Here is a 6,801-nt window from a genome sequence, read left to right as displayed (position 1 = left end):
CCTTGATGCATGTTGTTCCAAAAGGTCCCACAAAAGGTGATGCGAAAGGCATCCAGTGGCTGAAATCGTTCTGTGCTCTTGAACAATACATTATTCATTCACTAAATCACGTTCAATTTTGTTGTTATGGTTTATTGAAAATTGTTATCCATGATAAAAAGGTAAAGCATAGTGAAATGCATGACACTCTGTGTTCATATCATTTAAAGACAGTCTTGTTTCATGTTTTGGAAGATATACATTCCGATTTTTGGATTCCAAGAAATATACTCAGCTGCTTTTGGATTTGTTTTACACGCCTAGTCTTATTTGTGAGTAAAGGTGTTGTCCTAATTATTTTTTCCCAGAATGCAACCTTTTTCTCCAGGGAAAAACTTTAACGAAAAAAAGCAAAATTAAAGAAATTCTTTTAGATGTCCTGAAATCAAACCCATATTATCTTGTAAATGTAACTAGAATTTCATCTCTTGATAACCCTGCTCGTTTGGTGCAGCAAACACCAAAAAGATTACGAGACCTCATTACGTTCTCTATGGCATTGACGAATGTTAAAGGGTACCAGACAACGTTTCAGAAATGCATGCTTTCCATTGTAAAAATATTTCAGTTCTTAGAAAGTGAGAAAGACGAACAAATAGTTGCGTCACTGAAACATCTATTCATCAGTTTTTTGAAAACAGTTGGGGTCATTCTTTATGACAAGTTTGTTTTGACTGGTTTTACCCAGTACCTACTGTCAGCAGAAGCAGCCTTCATCTTAGAACGGAATTTTCTGGCATCTGGTGGACTATTCTTAGCGACACTGTGGTATTGCCAGGGAAAATATAACTCTGCAATAGAAGTGCTCTGTCACGCTCTCGACAAATTACCCGATAGTGTACTCATGCATGTTATTTATAATAGTTTGTTATTGTGTGATATTAACAAACCTAGGTGTAATTTTACGCATCTTTTAGAAAAATATTGCTCATGGTTTATATACCTTCCTAGAAATAGCTGTTGTCATCCCAAAGATCTTAAAAGTGATATTCATGCCTGTCCAATGACTACTTCGTAATGTATCGAGAAATCATACGCTTTATTTTTGATGTTTCTTTGTCATCTGGAGATGGGACATAGCAGGAATTGTATGCGTGACTCTTACAAAGATATTCGTTTCTCTTTGTTGTATTCTCAAGCTCGTGAAAATTCTGAAAAACTTGCACTGATAGCAGAAAGAAAATTAAAACAACAAACAGAAGTCAAATACATGTAATCGATGTAAAACAAAAAAATAATAATAAAAATTCCTGTGACAGAACAATTGTTGCTTTTCTTTTGACTTAATTAATAATCATTTTTCAAAGCTATAGTTAAGTGAAAAATGTAAAATGTACCAATAACACTAACTAAGTAAATTCCTGATGTTAAATTTGAAAAAAAATTGCAGGTGAAAACAAATGTAATGTGTGTTATTATATAAATAAAATGCACTTTAAATGTATATGTCTCAATGTTTGGTACACTTTAAAGCATCTTGAAAACAGATTAGAATTCACATCGATAATAATTCTAGATTTTTCTGTATTACTAGCATTCCCAAGAAATTTATATAAAAAACTCCAATTATTCGAGGAACGTGTCGCCAAACCTTTAAGTAAATACAACCCATCACCTCAACTTTTTGGATGAAATACATGTACTTAAAGTTTGTTAATTTTAATCAGTTTAGACAAAACAAAAAGTAAGAAAATTAATATATTTTCAGATCATTTTATGAAATATCCTACATCCTAGTGTAGAGTTTATTCAAGTTTGGTTCAGTCGTTGCCTATGCAGGCACGTGAAAGAGCGCAGTATTGGGTCAAAATAGTTTTGCTTGTTCGTTTGCTGTTTGTTTAATGTCCCTTTCTAGAATGTTTTTTTATCCATGGACACCACAACATTCCGGAAGGGACCGCAAATTCAATCTATACTCAGCTCTCGGAGCCAATGCAGCCTCCGAAAAATTACACATGGTCGGCCAAGTCTCTCTCAATGCGGCACACCAACTGAAAAAATAGGTCACTACTGTGATCATTTCGTGGTGCACATTGTTCAGAAACAGAATTCTTACATCAAAGACACACCTGACTTTAAACAAAAATTGAATCTTAGATTATACCTGAAAATGTCATCCTTGTTACTTATGATGTGACCAGCACTAACACTAATATGGAATTAGATGAATTGCTACATTCTGTCGAGAAAGCATATTTAGCAGACAATTCTCATCTGGATTACCTCTACCTTGCAGTTCTGATCTTTATCTTTTTTTGAAAATAATTTTTCGAGTCATCATAAATTACAGATATACGTATGAAAGACATCAATGAAGATGTAATATCTTAATTTCAGAATGCCAACAAACTTATTTATCACGGCAGATTTGAAAATGACGGCTTTATTCTATTATTGGATGCCCGGATGATATCTAAGAATATTTTTGACTTAGGGAACCCTTGTCATGATAATTTGAAATTTACTAATGAAATATCTTACACAAGTGTCAATTTCTTAGACAATAATATTTTCAAAGAAACAAGATTCTTCGATAGCCAGCGATTAGACATTCGCTTTTATATCATACCTACTTAATTACATCTTCCAATACTTGCATAGACAAGTGCTCATAGCCCATTAATTTTCAAGGGCTTGGCTTAGAATGTACCAAACATCTGAGAAATAATAGTGATCAAGCTGTACTGCAAATTATCTTTAAAGATTTCAAAAATCATCTCGAACAAAAGAGGTTATAAACATTCCGAAATTGAACCTACTATGCAAGAAACTATTACTGCAAATAGAATGGATCTTTAAAAAATCAAAGAACACAACAAAAGGTGGTACCCAACGTTCCGGTCATTAAGTTTAACATATGTATTTCGCGATTAAAGAAACGACTTAGGAACTATTGGGCTTACATACTAGATGACGATGTATGCAAAGAATTATTCACAAAACCCCTATGTAAGCATACAGCAAACTAAAGAATATAGGCGATCTTATCATTAGATTCAAATTAAAATCAAATGAAGTTTAAGGAAATTGGTTAATTTATGCATAAGGGAAACCCCTGATGAGGCGGGATATTTTTAATATAAATGACATGTGCTATTGGACATTTTCGGTTGTGCTAACATTTACAAACTAGCAACTACGGATCTTCAGTATGGAGTGCATTATGCGCAAAAATATTTTAAGTAATTTAGTATATAAAGTATTTTAAACTGTTTTTTTTTACACCTTGCACAGGGACTTGCGCCCGGCGTGTAATAATTATTTATTAAAAAATCATATACCGTAATAATAAAACTATAATGGTATATGATTTTTTAATAAATAATTATTACACGCTGGGAGCAAGTCCCTGTGCATCTTGAATGGGATGTCGTCATACATCGCTAAGGTTTTTTTTTTAATAAGTACTACATGTACATATAATATGTAGATAATACATACCATATAACCTTGTCTTTTTTTTAAAAAAAAAATAAAAATTAAGTTGCGTTTATAGTATAGATTGGTCTAACAAATATTCCAGGCCTTAAGAATTATTCCAGTTTGAGGGCATAATCAAGCATTTAAGGTGAACACCAGTAAGTAAAATTAACTCAAGCAGGTAGCATCATTTTTTATCGTGTGTGTGTGTGTGTGTGTGTGTGGAAGGGGGGGGGGGTTAGGAGAGTCAGAAAAATTGGACTATCTCAAAGAAAACTGACATGAAGAATAGGTTCATATCTTTCATTACTAAATTTTATTCATTAACTACAACATTACCCTATTTAGATTATGTTACTATACTGCAAAAAAAGGGGGAATGGGGGGGGCAATGTTCAAGGAACATTTTCAAGAGTATAACGTTTATTTTTTAACATTGGGGGAGCAGGTCTTCCTAGCCCCCTGATGCTAAGTGTCTGTTCCTCCACAAGCCGAGTGCTGATGCGGGGGACAGCTATATAAATTTTTCTTTATTTTTTTTAATTTTATTATAATAAGTTGCATGATTATATAAGGAGGTGCGCTCCACTTCCCCTGTAAGTTTCATAAAACCATGAATTTCATATGCCATTGTTAAAAATTCATTTCTAACACATCGAATTTTTTTTGGAATTCGTTCCCAGTATTTCATTTATCGTGGTAAAGCTCATCCCAGCTTTCAGCACCACGCATATTTATTAATCGTGAGTTTTATAACCTACATTTCGAGAATGTATTTGACTTCAAACTTCTGATGGAGAATTTGAAGTCAAGATTTATACCACAAATTATTTAGAGCCAAACTCCAAATTTATCTTTCGTACTAGCCCAAGCTAATGTTGCTAACCTACTTGCAAGATTACTAAAGTTATATTATTTTCAAGAGGTCAGAAATACTGTGATTCATATATAATGAGTATATGTTATTAATTAGTAGCAGTGACAAAGCATCGTTTTTAGAAGTGGAGGGCAAACCGGAGAATTTTTGTTGACCTACCTGAAAAAGTTGACAAGCCCCATCCCAAAAGGAAAATTGCCCAAACACAAAAATCCTATTTTGTGTTGGGAGGGAGGGGGTGTAGAGTCAAATTAATTTTTTTTCAATGCCAACTTTTTTTCTGGCATACAATACTACATTTCCCTGATATACCTTAACTGTAGTAAAAGGGGGCAACCAGCATTTCAATGAACATTTTCAATAGTAACAGTAATGTTGAGAAAAAAGCCCCCCCCCCCTGATGCTTTTTGCCTGAGTAGTATTGAGGTTTCGCATTTGGTATTTTGCGCAGGTGTAACATGATATTGTATGGAATCCTTCCTTGTTTTGAACTTTTTTGTTTAAAAATGCAAAATTGAATGTATCTAATAACCATTTTGATTGATTTAGATTACATGTATATCATTTGTTTGCATTAGTTATTTCATTTTGGCACAACATGATTTCCACACTTCTTTATCCGTAGCCGCTAACAGCTGTAGAAGTTCACCCAACCGAAAATGTCCATTAATACCAAGGAAACACTCTTAATAATATTTGACGTACGAGATACTGACCAAATGCTTGATTAAGGGTGTCAGGTTCGAATAAATCTAAGGCATGTCTGCATCTTAGGATGCCGTCGGTTTTTTGCACCAGTTATACCACCTTTCGGGATAATTCCGCCTCTCGGGGAAAAGACTTCTAAGAGTATGTTTGGAAGTTATGTTAATTTAGTCTTTATCATCTGATAAAACATGTGATCTGAAGTTTTTTTTTTTCTAACCTGCACATAAATGAAGAAAAAGAAACAGTAATTCGAGTCATATAAACCAAGACTGTTGTTTCTAAAATTGTAATGAATACCTTGTTTTTCTTATCTACTTGTATGGGTCTTTTCAGCAAGCTCAGAAAACCTCGGAAACCTCAGATATGCTTTCTGAGCTTGCTGGAAGAAACGGATTTTGACTTCGAAATTGAAATTACAGTAAAATACATAATGCTCAAAGAGCAGCTAGGAGTTAAGCCATTGTGGACTTGAAGTCTAGTATTAAATTCAGAATTTTGAATTGTGACTCTCCTCATCCCCTCAACCTCAACCTTAGTGTGCCAATGTGTCTTCCTATCAAAAATTAATCAAATCAGCAAATTAAAGAAATAGATCAGATGTCACCTCCTGTATCTCCACCAAATCAGTTGTAGAAATACAGTCATCAGATTCAGCTGTCAACATGCAGTATATTTATCTCAACCTGCAGTTTATTTATGTTCAACATGCGATTTATTTATGTCATTAGGTGAGTTATAATTTAAATATGCTACTACTATTTATGAATTTAGTGTGGATAATATAGGGGATTCCATAAGAATTTTAAAAATGCTTGTAAAGCAGGGTTGGGGTCAAATACTTTGAAACGTAATTAATTACTTTCAAATACATTGCTAATTTTGTCAATTACATGCAATTACAATTACATTGATTTTTTCAAAAGTAATTAATATTACACTCAATTATCTAGAAAATGTGATTAAATACATTTCAATTACATTAGTTTAATTTTTTTTTTAAATTCGTAGAACAAATATATTGTATAAACAGCATTGGGATACACAAAGCATTATTTACTGAAATGTTTTATAGCTTTTATTCATCACCAAACACAGTATCACTCGATTAACATTTTTTTTTGGTCCGAAGATTTTCCCAGACGTTTCTTTAAAGTCTTTCAGGGGGTGTCAAAGTTGCTGGTGCAGTTAAGACGCATGTGTAAGAATGTTAGAAGTATTCTTTTTAGTGCCAAATATGTGAAATTCACATTGTTTACATTTAGCTTTAAAATTTCTAAAACATTTTCAGGGACATTAAATTCGCCTTATACACTTGAATTCATGTCTGATTTTGAATAAGATGTTTTTCTTTATAGAGAACATTTATTCAATGTATTTGTTCTTGGGAATGGGTTTAAACCTGGACAAAATTAGACCTCTACCTATTGCCCCGAGCAGAGTGACATGCTGTATACACAAATTAAACAATTATGAGAATTTTAATTTTACACTTTGAACTTGAAAAAAAGTAATTAAAATGACATTGAAAAGTAATTAAAAATACATTCAATAAATACATTCAATAAAATATAGTTGAAAGGTGGCTCAAATACAAATTACTCCCAATTACTTTGACAAATGTATTTAATAACGATAAATTATAATTACTTTTTTTAAATTACCGTATCCCTGTTGTATTGATTGATTGTATTTTGTTAAATGTCCCTTTCGAGAATTTTTCACACATTTGGAGACGTCATCGTATGCCGGTGAAGGGC

At 32.8% G+C, this 6,801-nt stretch overlaps 1 pseudogene; it reads left to right on the top strand.

Annotated features, from left to right (window-relative positions):
• The first annotated feature begins 5 nt into the window (after nucleotides 1-5).
• Nucleotides 6-1,057, top strand: LOC134279865 (uncharacterized; annotated as a pseudogene).
• Nucleotides 1,058-6,801: the final 5,744 nt, after the last annotated feature.

This window comes from Saccostrea cucullata, unplaced genomic scaffold (genome assembly GCF_032062105.1).
Source record: "Saccostrea cucullata isolate Sc308-1 unplaced genomic scaffold, CSIRO_AGI_Scuc_v1 ctg5724, whole genome shotgun sequence".
Lineage (NCBI taxonomy): Eukaryota > Metazoa > Mollusca > Bivalvia > Ostreida > Ostreidae > Saccostrea > Saccostrea cuccullata.
This window is presented reverse-complemented; position numbering and strand designations above follow the sequence as displayed.